Below are 19,813 nucleotides of genomic sequence, written 5' to 3'. Positions count from 1 at the left end.
GAAACATAACCAAAGTTGACTTCCGCACTAAAGCATCACGTGGCTCAAGCTTAAATAGCTTAAAGGCATGGCCAATTGTTCTAGAGATCTATTCACGCAGAGACCTCCTTTTGCTTAGCCACTCGTGCCTTCTGGCAACTCTGCGTACCCTATCATCAAGAAGAGGCTCCTCCTCATCTCCTGAGTCACTCATGTGTATCTTGGGAGTTGCAGAAGTCCCTGGTTGGCTTTCAGCCTCTGACACCACATCCTCTCTGACCACCTCACTATCAGACTTGGGTGCCAGGTACGATTTATTCACTGGATTTCTAGGGAGTCCTGACTTTAGTGGTTTTTTTTAAACAACTGGTTTTTATTTCACTACCACCACCCTTTTTACTAAAGCTCTCCTTCTTTCTTTTTAGGTTTATCAGAGATTCTATCCTCCTGGAAACACTAGAAAAGTAAGTAAATGAATAAATAAATAATGCTTTTTCTTTTCTTTAAAAAAAAATCAGCCTCCCTACTTTTGCTGTTCGGTGTTTAGAGGTGAACAATTTTTAGACACTCGGTGAATGAAAGTATACGCTAATCGAAGACGAGCCAATCTGTGTGGCTGAAGTTTGGGAAATAAATAGCATTTTTTTAAAATATTCAAAACTCCCACGAGAAATTCTCTGTTGGATATGCACTGGGGGGGAAAAGGATAAGCCAAATCCCTCGATAACAGAGGATCGGAGAGCCACCGTGTCCTAATGGAAAGAATAATTAGATAAATAAATTAAAATCAATAAAAGGACCTCCTGCCTCCCTTTTATGTCCCCGTAATTTGTGTGGTGCTTGAACAAAAAGGAGTGAGGTTTCAAACGGTCCCTTTGTGTTGTGATTCAGCCTGAGGCTGCTCAGGGACCAGCTGTGTCTCTGCTGGCTCCATGCCCGGAGGAGGATAGCGCAGAGGAGGGGGCTGAACAGTCAGACGGGGGAGAGGAAAATCAGGAATGGGATGAAGGAGAACAGCATGAGAGCCCCGGGGGGGGGGGGCTCTCCCCAGCCAGTAGCTTGGAGTCATTAGGTGATGACGCACAAGCTGTCATTGACATGAGACAGCGACGTTCAGAGCAACGAAAGGAGCAGTTAAAGAGATATTTTCACCATTGAAGTAGAAACAGCTGGGTTTGGGTGTGGTACTCATCAGCAGGGTTTAAAAGGCAGGCAAGCTCTTTAAGCCATGTGGACTGTTATCAGCTTGGCGTGGCGTTATCCTGTCTTGTTTCTCGGCGTCTCTGTTCCTGGCTTGTGGCCCAGCAGCTTTGGAAGATCTGTGGGAGGTATAGGTCTGCTATCTCCAGCTTTGGCTTGGCAGCAAGAATTCTGTATTGCTGCATGGACTTTTGGCCTTCGTGAATATATCTGAAGATACAGCATTTTCCTGTTTGTAAGGACATTTTCTGTTACCTGTGTTTTTCTTGGATTTTATAAAACTGCCTTTGCCTTTTACCAGTGTGTCTGGCTTCTCTTTTCGGGTTGGTATTGGCTTCTGGAGTGACCCAGACAGAACACTTTGTATCCCCAGACTGGCCAAAATGCACACATTTGATTGAATTGCTTTTGTTTGTTTTTTAAAAATAATCTTTATTAAATTTCTACATATAAAAACAGTCAAAACAAACAAAACATACAAAGGAAAAAGAAAGAAATGAGGAAAAATAGACAGACAAACCAGCTTAGAGCATATAAAACGTTCAGTTTCAATAATAAAGACACATAGTTTGTCAGCCATATTGTTGACTATCTCTATCGAGCAACCTGATGTAAGGTATTTATGTCTAGTATGTGGAATTATATGTTTATTTTCTTTAGTTCTGTATACTATATTTGTATTCATTTTGGGTATTTCTAAGGAAGGTACAAATTCATTTTTAGGGGTTTTGTGTTCCATCGATTTATGGTGCAGCGTTTCTGTATTTTCATTATGTTTGGGTAAGAAAGGAAGAAGTGTCTAGCTTTACTTTTCCTTTTCCTTTAGGTTCTTTATGTATTCTTTCTGTTTGAGTCATTTGTACCAACTTTCCCATATTTTGCAAAATTCAGATTTATCTTTTTCCTGTCGTTCCAAAGTCATTTTGGTCATTTCTGCCTACTGAAGGACCTTAATTATGAAGTTTAAAGTTGTGGGAGCGGTTTCTGTTTTTCAAGAGATGAAGATATAGAGCAGTGATGGCGAACCTTTTTTCCCTCGGGTGCCGAAAGAGCGTGCACGTGCACTATCACACATGCGTGAGTGCCCACACCCATTATTAAATGCCTTGGGAGGGCGAAAACAGTTTCCGCCACCCTGCCGGAGACCCTCTGGAGGTCGGAAACTGCCTGCTTCCTAACTTCTGGTGGGCCCAGTAGGCTCCTGTTTTGCCCTCCCCAGGCTCCAAGGGCTTTCCTGGAGCCAGAGGAGGGTAAAAACGCCCTCCCCCATCCCCCCGGAGGCTCTCTGGAAGCCAAACACACCCTCCCAGAGCCTCTTTGTGAGCCAGAAATCAGCTGGCTGGCACATACATGCACGCTGGAACTGAGCTAGGGCAACATCTTGAGTGCCAGCAGATATGGCTCCGCGTGCCACCTGTGGCACCCGTGCCCTAGGTTCGCCATCACTGATATAGAGGATAAAATAGCGGAATTGATAGGAGAAATACTTCAAAAAGATAAAAACAAGGTTAAAAACGAAATAGACGAAGCTTTCAGGATACAGACAAACTATGCCCGACACCACCAACTGCCTAGGGAAATACAGGTTAGATTTGCAAGGAAAAAGATAAGGGATAGTATTCTTATGGCTACAAGAGGGAGGACTTGGCCATACAAAGAAAGGGAGATCAACCTATTAAAACAGATACCTAGAAGAGTTAGGGAGCAAAGAAATGACTACAAATTTTTGGCATCGACTCTAAACAGAAAACACTTAAAATTTAGATGGATCATCCCTGGAGGAATGCTAATAACCTGGGAGGGAAAGAGGATCAAGGTAGATACATTAGAAAGAGCACAGGAAATAAATGAACAATTGCAAGGAATAGAGGAAACAATTGAGACAGAAAGTGAGGATAGATCAGAAGGAATAAGTCAAGAAGATAGACAGGAAGAGAGGGAAGAGGAAGGAAAGGAAAGACCTAAAGAAGGTGTTCTGTCTGGGTTCCCCCAGATGCCAACACCAACTAAAAAGAGTAGCCAGACACGCTGGTAAGAAGTAAAGTCATTTTATATCTTTGAAAACAAACACAGATAACAAAAACTGTTCTTACAAACTGGAATGCTATGAAGCTTCACAGAAGAGTCACGACGGCTAGACAATACAACAGGCTTCTTGCTGGCACACACACCACTGTAGATAATAAAACCCACGCCTCCCCCAAGTTTTCAGCCTTCGAGGCCACAAGCCAGAATCAGAGATGCCAAGGATCGAAGCAAGGTCACAGGACTCCCAAAAGATAACTCTCCACAATACAGGAAGGGCGGGCCTGCCTTTTCAACCTTTCTGAGGAGAACCACACCCAAACCCAGCTGTTGCCTATTAGGGATGGAAATACCTGGCTAATTGTCCCCTTCTTTGTGCTGCCCTTCTCTGCCTCATATCTATGATGGCTTTTGCGTTCTCATCTAATGACTCCAGGCTACTCGCTGGAGAGAGCTCCCCCCCAGGGGTCTCAGGCTGTTCCACCTCCTCCTCGTCCTGACATTCCTCTTCCCCGTCTGCCTGGTCCTCCTCCTGTTCCTCGTCCTCCCCCTCTGAGCATGGAGCCGGCAGAGTTCCAGCCGTTTCCTGAGGAGCCTCAGACTGAATCACAACAAGAAGGTAGAGACCAAATCCAAAAAGAGGAGGGAGTAAAAACTAGAAAGCAGGCAGCAGTAAAAACTAACAAGTAAAAAACAAAAGGAAGGAAAACAACTAAGAGAAACAACAAACTCAATAAATGAATAAAGAAATTAAATTGATTTCGATAAATATTAAAGGATTAAATTCCCCAGAGAAAAGAAGGAAAATATATACAAAATTAATGAAAGAAAAGGCAGACATTATATGTCTTCAAGAGACACACATAAAAGAAACAGAAAAAAAATTATCTTCATTTTTAAATTGCTTTGGTTTTTATTGCATTTCTCATGACATGACTTTGAACGCTGGAGCCTTTCGTCTTTTAAGTAATATTTTAAACTGTTCCAAAAGCCTCCGAACTTTGACCAGGCTTGGGTGAATGCATCTTGCACAATCTTGATGCTTTTACTCTAACGAGAAATGGGCAGAAACCCTTCATCCTTTCTGTGCTCCCATAGAAGAAAGAGAAACAAACCAACGAGAAGTTAAATTATCTGCTTACGGCCCCCCTGCAGAGATAAAATCTATTTCTACAGTTAATGGATAAACTTGCTCTGCTCTTGTCTTGCAGACTGTTGGGTTTCTGTTTTTAAGCTGTCTGTGGAAATTCTGGAAAAATGGGGCTGTGTGTGTGTGTATGTGGGTTGGTGGTTGCAGTTTCTGGTAGGAGAAGCGATTTCTGCATAAGGATCCAAGGAGAATGGAGCCCCTTTTGGGTTGGGGTCTCTGCCCTGAGCCCTCCTGGTAGCCAGCCACCTTTCAGCACCAGGGAAAGCCTTGGAAGAGGCTCCCCTTTCTGCCAGCTTCATTGGAGACTCCTGATTGGTTCGATTTTTTTTAAAAAAAGCACAACTGTTGTTTTCTTTTTTTTTTTAATAGAATAGAATAGAATAGAATTTTTATTGGCCAAGTGTGATTGGACACACAAGGAATTTGTCTTGGTGCATATGCTCTCAACGTACATAAAATAAAATATACATTTGTCAAGAATCATGTGGTACGACACTTAATGATTGTCATAGGGGTCAAATAAGCAATGAAGAAGCAATATTAATAAAAATCGTAGGATATACGCAACAAGTTACAGTCATACAGTCAACATGGGAGGAAATGGGTGATAGGAATGATGAGAAAAACTAGTGGAATAGAAGTGCAGATTTAGTAGACAGTGTTGAGGGAATTATTTGTTTAGTAGAGTGATGGCGTTCGGGAAAAACCTGTTCTTGTGTCTAGTTGTCTTGTGTGCAGTGCTCTGTAGCGACGTTTTGAGGGTAGGAGTTGAAACAATTTGTGTCCAGGATGTGAGGGGTCAGTAAATATTTTTCCCACCCTCTTTTTGACTCGTGCAGTATACAGGTCCTCAATGGAAGGCAGGTTGGCAGCAATTGTTTTTTCTGCGGTTCTGATTATCCTCTGAAGTCTGTGTCGGTCCTGTTGGGTTGCAGCACCAAACCAGACAGTTAATAAAGTTTTCTTTATTGAGTTTTACCAAAATTAAATGAAAGAAGGTGTATACACCACAATATCTTTTTTTTTTGTTTACAGATCTTACCTATTTCATCTTTTTCTTATACAGTGGTACCTCTACTTAAGAACTTAATTCATTCCATGACCAGATTCTTAAGTAGAAAAGTTTGTAAGTAGAAGTAATTTTTCCCATAGGAATCAATGTAAAAGCAAATAATGTGTGCAAACCCATAAGGAAAGAAATAAAAGCTCGGAATTTGGGTGGGAGGAGGAGGAGGAAGAAGAAGAGGAGGACAGTCGCTGCCCAGAGTGAAGGGAGTGTTTCTTTTCTCTGGGCGCTGGCCGAGGTTTATTCCCTCTCCAAGTGCCTAGAGAAAGGAAAATGCTTTGTTCGCTCTGGACTGCCAAAGCCTCCTTAGGCGCCACTGAGAGGCTCCTCTGGCAGCCCAGAAAAGCCCCGAGGTGGCCAGGATTAAAGGGGGAATGGCAGGAAACTGGCTGGGCCTTCATGCCGCTCTCAAATTTCCTAGGAAACTTTTCCAGTCTTGGGTTCTTAAGTAGAAAATGGTTCTTAAGAAGAAGCAAAAGATCTTGAACATCTGGTTCTTATTTAGAAAAGTTCGTAAGTAGAGGCGTTCTTAAGTAGAGGTACCACAGTATTTCCATTTTTACATTTTTAAATTTTATATATTTACATTTCTATATCAGTCACTTTGTAATTACCTTTACAAATTGTTCGTTACATTATATACATTTGTCTACTTTTGTGTGCTGTTACACATTGTATCATTTTTACATGTTTCTATTCTCTATCCAATTGTACCATAGATTCCAGATATTATTATATTCCAAATCATTTATTCCTTTAATTTTCATTTTGTCCATTTCCGCACACTTATAAATTTTATCAATTATGTTATTTTCTGCTGGTATCCATGTATTTTTCCAGAGTTGGGCATAAGATATTCTAGCAGCTGTTTTCATTTTGCTTCAGTCTTGTGGTTTTATTCTGAGCTTATATTTGACGTTTTTGATCTCCACACTGGACGTTTGCTGGTCAGTAGTTTAAGAAATACAGTGAATGTCATAAATAATTTTACAGAGGACTAGTTGTTCCAAAAGATTATTAGCATTAGGCTCCCCAATACCAAGCATCTTGGCTAATTATTATATTTTTTTTAAAAAAGGTACAGTGAGAAGCAAAGGAAATAATATCCAATTTGCTGTGTTTATGCATCTATCTGATATATCCAAGACTCCCCAGATTCCAAGTGGCTTGTAATAATGGCAGGGGTGGGTAGCAGGCAGGATGGGGTGGAACGCAGTTCCACCGGCAGAAATGAAGATGACTGCACAGCTCAGCTCATCGGCGGCTGTCACTTCCTGGATTACTGGTCTTGGCTCGGCTCTCCTTTTCCCCCCTGCTGCTGCTGCATCTGCGCTCCTTGCTTTTTTCCTCTTTCCTCCTTCCTGGCCTCGGACGAGCTTCCCTCTCTCCTGCCCGGCTCCCCTCCAGCCTCCCGTGGCCACCTCCCACCTGAGGTGCAAGCAGAAGGCGTGGGTGGAAGCGGCGCTGGCAGCATTTATGCTTCTGGCAGCACCCGTTCGCCTAGCTACCTAACCTGAGGCAGTGGGACCGACCCAGGAAGGAGAACGTGGGAATCGCGAAACAAAATGTCCCTCCTGTGAGCGACACTGGTAAGGTTGTAAGTCGAGGACTTAACAATTCATTTGAACGATGATGATCATTCAAGCCACTCCCACCTGGTCACATGGCCGGCAAGCCACTCCTACCCAGTCACATGATCATTAAGCCACACCTACAAAATAAGCCACACCCACAGTGTGGCAGTAAAAATATTGGTTGCCCATTACTGAATAACGGGAATGCTGAAAAAGTTAATCAGCTACCACAAAGCTGGAAAACCCAGAGCAGCCTAATAAAAATAATAAATTCCGCCTTTAAGCTAAGCAGTGACAGCACGTGCAAAAGCCATCAGGGAACTGCAGTTTAATGTTTCCACATGTAAAATAATGCACTTTGGGAAAAGGAATCCTCAATCTGAGTATTGCATTGGCAGTTCTGTGTTAGCAAAAACTTCAGAAGAGAAGGATTTAGGGGTAGTGATTTCTGACAGTCTCAAAATAGGTGAACAGTGTGGTCAGGCGGTAGGAAAAGCAAGTCTTCGGAGAGGGGCGGCATACAAATCTAAGTAATAAAAATAAATAAATAAGTAGGATGCTTGGCTGCATAGCTAGAGGTATAACAAGCAAGAAGAGGGAGATTGTGATCTCGTATGGCATAAAAATCGAATGAATGAATGAATGAATGAATAAAATAAATTATAACAACAACAAACAACTAACAGCAACAACAACAAAAATAATTTTATTGCTAATATACAGTATATAATTTAGAAGGCACTAATTACAAAGGTCTTTGAACAGTTTAGTCATTAAAAGCAACAAATGATATAATAATAATAATAATAATAATAATAATAATAATAATAATAATAACAACAACAACCACAATAACAACTGCAAAATTCTGCGCTACTTGGAGCATCGTACATTTAAAGAAGATATTTGATTGATAACCAGGATGCTGGCATCAATCATTAGCACCAGTCAGTGATATTTATGATGCATTTTTAAATGTCCAGTTGACTGAGTTTTATGTTTAACGAATGAAAGAAATCATAATTAATAACAATAACAACAATAACAACAATAACAACAATAATAACAATAATAATAACAATAATAGCAATAATAGCAATAATAACAATAATAACAATAATAACAATAATGAGGATTTTAAAAATTCAATTTCTTCATTTGTTCTGGATTTTTTTTTTTTTAAAAAAATCTTCATTTTGCTATATTTTTATTTACTGCAATTCTTGCCACATGCACCACCTGCAGGTTCTAAACCCATATTCTTAATTTCTCTAGTAATTGCTTCAGTCATTAACTTTTATAACGACTGAAGCGGCTACCAGCTGGTCCGGAGCTTGGCCAGAGTAGTAGAGCTGTGGTGGCTCTCCCAGGGCTTCAGCCTTCTCCGCCGACCAAAAAGATTAATTCTGCACTGGGCTTTCCTCCAGATATCCATTATGTAATCATTTTCTTATAGCTCCACAGTGCTTTGCTGATTGCAGAAGGGTAGAGAAATGGATCTCTGCTTCCTGAAGCAGTCAGTTGAGGACACCTCGAATTCCTAGGTGAGCTTAGTGCTGTTTACAAGATCCAGGGAGAGCTTTCAATCTTGGAGGAGAACCAGGCACATCAGCAAAGTCCAAGAAGCTCCTGAGAATCAGCTACCATAGTTTCTTCTTTCCTTTTTGAGAATAAAAGAGCCAAGCAGTTCCAAGATCCTTGTCCCGTCTTCCCCGTTTTCTGGGCTTCAGTTGTTCTGCAGAGGAATCATTGAGTCTGTCATCTGCACCTCTATAACTGTCTGGTTTGGTGCTGCAACCCAACAGGACCGACACAGACTTCAGAGGACAATCAGAACTTCAGAAAAAACAATTGCTGCCAACCTGCCTTCCACTGAGGACCTGTATACTGCACGAGTCAAAAAGAGGGTGGGGAAAATATTTACTGACCCCTCACATCCTGGACACAAATTGTTTCAACTCCTACTCTCAAAACGTCGCTACAGAGCACTGCACACCAAGACAACTAGACACAAGAACAGTTTTTTTCCCCGAACACCATCACTCTACTAAACAAATAATTCCCTCAACACTGTCAGACTTTCTACTAAATCTGCACTTCTATTCTACTAGTTTTTCTCATCATTCCTATCACCCATTTCCTCCCATGTTGACTGTATGACTGTAACTTGTTGCTTATATCCTAAGATTTTTATTAATATTGCTTCTTCATTGCTTATTTGACCCCTATGACAATCATTAAGTGTTGTGCCACATGATTCTTGACAAATGTATATTTTATTTTATTCACGCTGAGAGCATATGCACCAAGACAAATTCCTTGTGTGTCCAATCCCACTTGGCCAATAAAAATTCTATTCTATTCTATTCTATTCTATTCTATTTCAACTCCGCTGCAGGATGTCTGATTGAGCTGGTGGGAATGGTGCCCTTGCATACATGCAGAACCAAACCAGAATTTGATAAGGGTGGAGATATGCCAGGAATGTCACCATCTTCCAATTGAGAAGTAGATAACTGTGGTGGAGTGAAATCTGGATTCCCAAAGAGAGGAGCTGCATTTAGATTTGGTTTACTAGAGTCGGAAGGGACTTTGTAGGTTATCTAGTCCAATCCACCGCTAAAGCAGGAGTTCCCTACACCATTCTAGAGGATCAAGAGACAGTGACGTTTATATCATCTGATTGGGTGGAAGAGAATTAAGGTAGCTCTTACCTGGCAATTCTCAGAGAGTGTCTTTAACAATGAAAGTAGTTGCCTTGGTTTTATTTTTTATTTATTTTTATTTATTTATTTTGTCCAATACACAATACATATTGAAGAGGATAGACATTGAAGGATTATATATAAAGAAAAGATATAAAAGTAGAGGAGAAGATATATGAAAGGAAGAAAAGATATATGAGATATGAGATAAGGAGAGACAATTGGACAGGGGACGAAAGGCACACTAGTGCACTTATGCACGCCCCTTACTGACCTCTTAGGAACCTGGAGAGGTCAATCGTGGATAGTCTAAGGGAGAAATGTTGGGGGTTAGGGGTTGACACTACTGAGTCCAGTAATGAGTTCCACGCTTCGACAACTCGATTGCTAAAGTCATATTTTTTACAGTCAAGCTTGGAGTGATTAATATTAAGTTTGAATTTGTTGCGTGCTCTTGTGTTGTTGCGGTTGAAGCTGAAGTAGTCATTGACAGGCAGGACGTTGCAGCATATGATTTTGTGGGCAATACTTAGATTGTGTTTTAGGCGTCGTAGTTCTAAGCTTTCTAGACCTAGGATTGATAGTCTATTTTCGTAGGGTATTCTATTTCGAGTGGAGGAGTGAAGGGCTCTTCTGGTGAAGTATCTTTGGACATTTTCTAGGGTGTTGATGTCCGAGATGTGGTATGGGTTCCAGACAGATGAACTGGTTTGACAAGATTTCTGTTTTTTTAGGCAAGGGAGACTGCTTAAAAGTTTCCCTGGGTGTCTTCCTTGGTTTGGGGGAAAGACCAGAATTGAGGAATGGTATGATCTCTACAACAGCATATAATACAGTGTGAAGCTTCACAGTTATTTTCTTTTAGTGAGGAAAATCTTGACTGTAAAAAATATGACTTTAGCAATCGAGTTGTCAAAGGGAGGAACTCATTACCGGACTCAGTAGTGTCAACCCCTAACCCCCAACATTTCTCCCTTAGACTATCCACGATTGACCTCTCCAGGTTCCCAAGAGGTCAGTAAGGGGCGTACATAAGTGCACTAGGCTGCCTTTCGTCCCCTGTCCAATTGTCCCTCCTTATCTCATATATCATATATCTTTTCTTCCTTTCATATATCTTCTCTACTTTTATATCTTTTCTTTATATATAACCAGACTCCCTCCGGAACCGCCTGCTACCGCACGAATCCCAGCGACCGATAAGGTCCCAGAGAGTTGGCCTTCTCCGGGTCCCGTCAACTAAACAATGTCGTTTGGCGGGCCCCAGGGGAAGAGCCTTCTCTGTGGCGGCCCCGGCCCTCTGGAACCAACTCCCCCCGGAGATTAGAATTGCCCCCACCCTCCCTGTCTTTCGTAAACTACTCAAGACTCATTTATACCACCAGGCATGGGGGAGTTGAGATATTCCTTCCCCCTAGGCCATTACAGGTTATGCATGGTATGTCTGTGTGTATGTTTGGTTTTATAATAAGGGTTTTTAGTTGTTTTATTATTGGATTGTCACATGCTGTTTTTATCATTGTTGTTAGCCGCCCCCAGTCTACGGAGAGGGGCGGCATACAAATCCAATAAATTATTATTATTTATTATTATTATTATTATTATTATTATTATTATTATTATTATTATTATATTTCATGTCTATTCTCTTCAATATGTATTGTGTATTGGACAAAATAAATAAATAAATAAAAATAAATAAATAAATAAAAACCTGTGAGATTGTAGTCCAGGCCATTTTTTTTTTAAAGCTAGCAGACTCATTTTTGGCAAATGGCCCTGAATCAGTAGGTCAAATAATTTTATATACCTTTTAAAGTTGAATTTGAATTATTACTCTGAGTCAGGCTGGCTGGCTTGGAGGCTGACTTCCTCCTACCCCAAAAATGATGACCATAAGCACAAGGAAAGGGAAGAATTAATGAAGTCCAACAGAATCGCAAGATTCCCAGTTTATTCTGAGATTTGACTGAGATGTGCAATAACAGTAATAAAGGCAAGTAGACTTTTTAAAAAGAAAAAATAACTTATACTTTAATGGGCAATCTTTTTAGAAACATAGAAACATAGAAGACAGATGGCAGAAAAAGACCTCATGGTCCATCTAGTCTGCCCTTATACTATTTCCTGTATTTTATCTTACAATAGATATATGTTTATCCTAGGCATGTTTAAATTCAGTTACTGTGGATTTACCAACCACGTCTGCTGGAAGTTTGTTCCAAGGATCTACTACTCTTTCAGTGAAATAATATTTTCTCACGTTGCTTTTGATCTTTCCCCCAACTAACTTCAGATTGTGTCCCCTTGTTCTTGTGTTCACTTTCCTATTAAAAGCACTTCCCCCCTGAACCTTATTTAACCCTTTAACATATTTAAATGTTTCGATCATGTCCCCCCTTTTCCTTCTGTCCTCCAGACTATACAGATTGAGTTCATTAAGTCTTTCCTGATACGTTTTATGCTTCAGACCTTCCACCATTCTTGTAGCCCGTCTTTGGACCCGTTCAATTTTGTCAATATCTTTTTGTAGGTGAGGTCTCCAGAACTGATCACAGTACAGGTATTCCAAATGTGATCTCACCAGCGCTCTATATAAGGGGATCACAATCTCCCTCTTCCTGCTTGTTATACCTCTAGCTATGCAGCCAAGCATCCTACTTGCTTTTCCTACCGCCCGACCACACTGCTCACCCATTTTGAGACTGTCGGAAATCACTACCCCTAAATCCTTCTCTTCTGAAGTTTTTGCTAACACAGAACTGCCAATGCAATACTCAGATTGAGGATTCCTTTTCCCCAAGTGCATTATTTTACATTTGGAAACATTAAACTGCAGTTTCCATTGCTTTGACCATTTATCTAGTAAAGCTTTAAAATTTTGATTTAAGACGACATGTCTTTGGTAGGCATTGTGCATAGAATAATCTTTTAGAGGGGGGAATGTATTTCTTTTGTATCCAAAGACGAAGATGATGTTAGTTTCTAAAGGAAGGTTGGGCGGTGCATCGACTCTTTTCCAGACTTCCCAATCAGAAATAGGGGCAAGGATGGACTGGTAAAATCTACTTCTGTCGGAGACCATAGAGCTCATTATCTCCTGTAAAAATGCACAAGCATGAGCGCAACCTGGCACAGTAATTTTATATTCATTAATTGAAAGTGCCACTTGGCTTTTTCAAAATATAAAATAAAATCGCGAAATGTTTTTAATATTATGAAAGCAGAAGGTGAAGCCAAGAAGGATGTCATATATTTTTAAAATTATTATCATCTCTTTTATTCCTTAAACATGAAATTCAGGTCAATTGAACATTTAAAAAGTGTCGCAAATATTATTGACTGGTGCTAATGGTTGATACAAGGTTGCTGCCAGTATCCTAGATTTTTTATTATTAATAAATCAATTAATAAATAATTTATTATTATTATTATTATTATTATTATTATTATTATTTTCATTCATTAAACATAAAACTCAGTCAACTGGACATTTAAAAATGCATCATAAATACCATTCACGGGTCCTAATGGTTGATACAAGTTGATGCCAGTGTCCTAGGGTTTTTATTATTAAATTATTATTATTATTATTATTATTATTATTATTATTATTATTATTCCTAGGTTTTTTATTATTAATAAATTAATTAAAATTAATAAATTATTATTATTGTTATTATTATTATTATTATTGTTATTATTATTATTTTCATTCATTAAACATAAAACTCAGTCAACTGGACATTTAAAAATGCATCATAAATACCACTCACTGGTCCTAATGGTTGATACGAGTTGCTGCCAGTGTCCTAGGTTTTTTATTATTAATAAATTAATATATTATTATTATTATTATTATTATTATTATTACTAGGTTTTTATTATTAATAAATTAATTAAAATTAATAAATTATTGTTATTATTATTATTATTATTATTATTATTATTTCTTTCATTCGTTAAACATAAAACTCAGTCAACTGGACATTTAAAAATGCATAATAAATATCATTGACTGGTGCTAATGATTGATGCCAGCATCCTAGTTATCAATCAAATATCTACTTAAAATGTACGATGTTCCAAGTAGCACAGAATTTTGTTGTTGTTGTTGTTATTATTATTATTATTATTATTATTATTATTATTATTATTATTATTATTATTATTATTATATCATTTGTTGCCTTTAAAGACCAAACTGTTCAAAGACCTTTGTAATTAGTGCCTTCTAAATTATATACTGTATATTAGCAATAAAATGATGTAAACAGCGTTCTAAAATTGGAGGGCTGAGCTCTGGAAAACCCAGAGACTCAACCAGATTCTCTTATTTTATTTTATTTTATTTTATTTTATTTTTATTTATTAGATTTGTATGCCGCCCCTCTCCGCAGACTCGGGGCGGCTCACAACAGTGATAAAACCCTCTCCTGTTCCCTCTCCCTGGGAGGAAACAGGGCCAGAAAAGAAGGGGAGAAGACTCCGTGGGGCCTCTCTAGGAATCTCCTGGGAGGAAACAGGGCCGGAGAAGCCTCCGTGGGTCCTCTCTAGGAATCTCCTGGGAGGAAACAGGGCCTCCCTCTCCCTGTGGTTTCCCCAATTGCATGCATTATTTGCTTTTATATTGATTCCTATGGGAAAAATTGCTTCTTACAAACCTTTCTACTTAAGAACCTGGTCACGGAACGAATGAAGTTCATAAGTAGAGGCATCACTGTATATATAAATGACAGAAAACCTGGAAGGAGAACCGATTAGCATAGGGTTAGTCAAGATAGCTTGCCATTACTTATTTACTTGGGGATTTTATATGAATCCCACAAAGATCTACCTGTACTTTATTTATTATTTATTTATTCATTAAATTTGTATGCCGTCCCTCTCCGTAGACTCGGGGAGGCTCACAACAGTAATAGAAAAAACAATGTACAATACAAATCTAATAATTAAAACTAAAAACCCATAATTTAAAAAACATGCACACAACATACCATACATAAACAATATAGGCCTGGGGAAGTTATCTCAGTTCCCCCATGCCTGACAACAGAGGTGGGTTTTAAGGAGTTTACGAAAGGCAAGGAGGGTGGGGGCAGTTCTAATCTCAGGGGGGAGCTGGTTCCAGAGGGTCGGGGCTGCCACAGAGAAGGCTCTTCCCCGGGGACCAGCCAAACGACATTGTTTAGTCGACAGGACCTGGAGAAGGCCAACTCTGTGGGACCTAATCGGTCACTGGGATTTGTGCGGCAGAAGGCGGTCCCGGAGATATTCTGGTCCGATGCCATGAAGGGCTTTATAGGTCATAACCAACACTTTGCATTTATGTGATGGAAGACTTTGGTTAAACAGTCTTAGCCTCCCCCCACAGATAGTTATGTTGCCTTCATGGAGGGTTGGTTTTGTGGGTTTTCCTGAACTTTGCAGAAGGTTGAACAAAATGATCCTTCTGGTCCTTTCCAGCTCTTCTTTTCTGGAATAAGTATAGTAGAATCTTGGCCAGAGTTTCCTTGACCAATCAATGCTTTAATTGAATAATGGAGCAATTAAAATGAGTGGGAAATCTGAAATGTGACATGCAGGTAATAATGGAATTCTTGAGTCAAAATGCATCTGGCTGTTCTTGCAGCTTTGAGGGTTAGGATTTCAGTCTTTCTTCATACTACTGCAACGCTCTCTACATGGGGCTACCTCTGAAGAGTGTTCAGAAACTTCAAATCGTGCAGAATGCAGCTGCGTGAGTAGTCATGGGTTTTCCCAGATACACCCATGTTTCTCCAACACTCCGCGGACTGCATTGGTTGACGATTGGTTTCCAGACACAGTTCAAAGTGTTGGTGATGACCTATAAAGCCCTACATGGCATCGGACCAGATTATTTATGGGACCGCTTTCTGCTGCATGAATCCCAGCTACCAGTTAGGTCACACAGAGTTGGCCTTTCCTGGGTCCCGTCAGCCAGACAATGTCGTCTGGCGGGCCTTAGGGGAAGAGCCTTCTCTGTGGCGGCCCCAGCCCTCTGGAATCAGCTCCCTCCAGAGATTCACCCCCACCCTCCTTGCCTTTCGCAATAGTCTTTAGACTCATTTATGTCGCCAAGCATGGTGCAATTAGATCAAGCCCCCCGCCCCCGTTTATTAAATGTGATGAGTGATTGTGAATGAATTGGCTGACTGATTTTAATATGATGGGATTTTAGTTTGTAATTTTTTAATTAATTAGATTTGTTGTTGCATTGTTCATATTGTATCTTGTGAGCCGCCCTGAGTCTTCGGAGAAGGGCGGCATACAAATTTAAATAATAATAATAATAATAATAATAATAATAATAATAATAACAACAACAACAACAACAATAATAATAATTATTGTTGTTGTTGTTATTATTATTATTATTATTATTATTATTATTATTATTATTATTATTATTATATTATACATACATACATACATACATACATACATACATACATACATACATACATACATATAATAATTAGATCTAAAAATCGAGCTGCAATGACTCTGGCATAAGCCCGTGAAAGTGGTCCCAGTGGTACTTGGCACACTGGGCTCAGTACCAAAGAATCTCAGCGGACATTTGAAAACCATCGGAATTGACAAAATCTCCATCTGTCAATTGCAAAAGGCCGCTTTACTGGGATCGGCAAACATAATTCGCCGCTACATCACGCAGTCCTAGGTGCTTGGGAAGCGCCTGACTGATGATGAAATACGAAATCCAGCATAGTGATCTCGTTTGCTGAGTTGTATTGACATAATAATAATAATAATAATAATAATAATAATAATAATAATAATAATAGTAATAGTAGTAATAGTAGTAATACAGTAGTAGTAATAGTAGTAGTAATAATAATAATTAGTAGAGTCAGTTTTCATGGAACAATATTTTTGGATTTGGATTAATGAAGGAAGCCAATTTTATTGGGCCGGCTCCTTGTCTGCCACCTCTTCCCTCTGAGAAAACTCCTCACAGCCAATGGAGGGAGGGCTCGGCCATACCGGGCTAAACAAATTAACGAGAGTAGCAGATGGCCCTCTGGACATGTTGCAGCCGAGTCCACTCAAGCTACCAGCAAGGGAGTTCCTGCAAGGACATTGAGGCCTTCCAAGGCATTCGGGTCAACCCCCAGTGGAGGCTTCAACTACCCTGGGAAGAAGCTGTTCATCGCTGCCCCCCTCTTGCCCCACTGACCAAGGTGCCCCCTTGTTGCGGGCGGAGGTGGCCCAAGGCGCCTTTCTCCCCCTCAAAGCTGCCTTCTCCCTCCCAGGGTTAACATACCTCTCCTTCCCCCGGTTTATAAATAGAACTGTCCTGGTGGACTTGACTTGGCTTCCCCTGTTGTCCTCTTAGGCGAGTTATGTTTGATCTCAAAATAGAAATCTTCCAGTGGATCTGCATCGCCGGAATTTTGAAAGGTCCACGCATAAACCAAGTTGCAATCAAGCGACGTCTTAGCAAAGCCATTTATGCTCATCCTTTGGGGAACTGGGAGCCTTGTCATGCCCAGGGAGAGAAGGAACACGTAGAACATCATATATCAAGACATTTTCTTAAAAAATTATAACCGAAGCATCCTCCAAGACAGATGGGTCTTCTTGTAAAAATCTGTGCATGCTTAAGGAAATTGGAATTTTAAAAATTGCAATGTCGATTTAGCCAGCCGCTTTGGAAATTGTATCTCTAAGAAAAATAGAGCACTGTGGGTCTTTGTGCCTGCTTAAATATACTAGTTTCAATATTCCTTCTGTCTGTCATCTGCACCTCTATAACTGTCTGGTTTGGTTCTGCAACTCAACAAAACCAGCACAGACTTCAGAGGATAATCAGAACTGCAGAAAAAACAATTGCTGCCAACCTGCCTTCCATTGAGGACCTGTATACTGCACAAGTCAAAAAGAGGGGGGGGTAAAATATTTACTGACCCCTCACATCCTGGACACAAATGGTTTCAACTCCTATCCTCAAACTGTCGCTACAGAGCACTGCACACCAAGACAACTAGACACAAGAACAGTTTTTTCCTGAACACCATCACTCTGCTAAATAAATAATTCCCTCAACACTGTCAGACTTTCTACTAAATCTGCACTTCTATTCTACTAGTTTTTCTCATCATTCCTTTCACCCATTTCCTCCCATGTTGACTGTATGACTGTAACTTGTTGCTTATATCCTAAGATTTTTATTAATATTGATTGTTTCATCATTGCTTATTTGTCCCCTATGACAATCATTAAGTGTTGTACCGCATGATTCTTGACAAATGTACCTTTTTCTTTTATGTACACTGAGAGCATCTGCACCAAAGACAAATTCCTTGTGTGTCCAATCACACTTGGCCAATAAAGAATTCTATTCTATTCTTCTTAAGGCCAAGTTATGTATGTGGTTGGTTTAATTAAAGTCTGTGTTTAACAAGGAGCCTGTATAGCTTTGCAAATATGACTTGGGCAAACTCCCTGCATTGTTTTTAGTCATTGAAATCTTTTTTTTTTATGTAGACACCTAAAATATTTTAGGGCACCCAGGGTGAAGTGGCTTCCCTGTTTTTTCACAGCAAAGTCACTTGGTTTTTTGTTTTTGAGTTTTCAGCCTTATTTATTTTATTTTATTTTTTTAAAAATAATGGTTATTAAATATTTAGAGATGTAAAAGACAATACATTGACAGATCGGAATGTCCATAGGGTGTGAATGCAGTCATCGTTTCTCCGTCACATCGAACATACACCCACAATCCCCCCTCCCTATCCCTGCTGCCAACTTGCAGCTATGCTTTATTTTATTTTCCTGGTGGTATATATCAGCGAAATCTTACATCTATAGATTTGTTCAGTTGTGTATCTCAGTATTTCTATTTTAAGTGTTATAATCATGTTATTATTATAGTTATAGATAATTATAGTTATAGATAATTATAATCTCTTTTTTAAATTTATTTAAATTTATTTATTTATTTATTGAGATAATAAAGTTAGTTCGGTTGAAAAGGAATCAGCGAGTAAATAAAATATAACTTTTTCCCTATTTGTGAAGTTTTTGTATATCCGATTTTTTTTTATTTGGTTGTGTTTTATTTGATTGTTAATTTTTTTTTTGTTCGATCGGGTTTTTTCTTCTCTCTCCCCCTGTCGTTAATCCAGTTGTAGAAATTGTCCCATATATCTGTGCTTTGTATTTTCATATTATTTTTCATTTTTTGCGTTAAAGAGTCAAATTCAGCACAGTTTAGCAAATATGTAGCCTTATTTTAAGAGGTTTCCTCCCCTCCCAAAATCAGCCATCAGGGAGCACTTTCTACAGTTTAATATCAGAAGCAAGAAAGCAAATAAAAGAAAGAGGCTGGATTTCTCCTGTTTTCAACCTGTTAAAAGAGTGTGAAAAGGAAGGCAGAATAAATGGCTTTGTTCATTTTTTTCATCTTGAGAGAACGAGTGTTCCTTTGGGCCAGTGTTTCTCAACTCTGGCTGCTTGAAGATGGGTGGACTTCAATTCCCAGAATTCCCCAGCCAGCTATGTTTTACCTGTGCTGGCTGGGGAATCAAAGTCCACGTATCTTCAAGTGACCAAGAAAAACACTGCTTTGGACTATGCGCCTTTCTCCTAATGCTCCTATGCAGCCTCAATGGCTAGTAGTTGTTGTGGTTAGCTCTGGCCCGGCTCCTGCCCCAAGGACTGTGGATGTGGGGGAGACATCCACATGCTGCAGGCCTGTTTTGCCCCCGGTGGAATCTGCTGATGAAGGCTCCTCTGACCAAGAAGACATGAGTGACAGGGAGGAGGAGAGTGTGGCAGACAGTTCAGAAGGAGATCAATTATCTAGCTCCTCCTTGGATTCAGAACAAGAGTTAATGATAGAGCCATGCATGCGGAGAGCGATGCATAGGCAACAACAACTGAGAGATTATTATCAAAGAAAATGAGACCACCTGTGGTTGGGTGGGGCTGTGATAATTAGTGAGGCTGCTATAAATAGCAGCCTGTGGGTTTGGCCATTGTGGAGAATTATCTGATCGTTGTGTTTCGTGACTGCTTTACTGACTTCAACCTTTGTTTGCTGATTTTTCCCCGCTTGGAAACTAAG

The 19,813-nt window shown here is 39.7% G+C and overlaps 1 protein-coding gene across 1 annotated transcript in view; it reads left to right on the top strand.

Moving 5' to 3' along the window:
• Positions 1 to 404: 404 nt before the first annotated feature.
• Positions 405 to 19,813, top strand: part of ANK3 (ankyrin 3) — a 460,069-nt gene continuing 440,660 nt past the window's right edge. The window contains exon 1 of the mRNA XM_070752072.1: positions 405 to 443. The gene's annotated coding sequence lies outside the window, so the exon portion shown is untranslated. The remainder of the gene's footprint in view (positions 444 to 19,813) is intronic.

This window comes from Erythrolamprus reginae, chromosome 5 (assembly GCF_031021105.1).
Source record: "Erythrolamprus reginae isolate rEryReg1 chromosome 5, rEryReg1.hap1, whole genome shotgun sequence".
Classification (NCBI taxonomy): Eukaryota; Metazoa; Chordata; class Lepidosauria; order Squamata; family Dipsadidae; genus Erythrolamprus; species Erythrolamprus reginae.
Note: the sequence above shows the minus strand (reverse complement) of the source record. Positions and strands in the feature narration are given on the sequence as shown.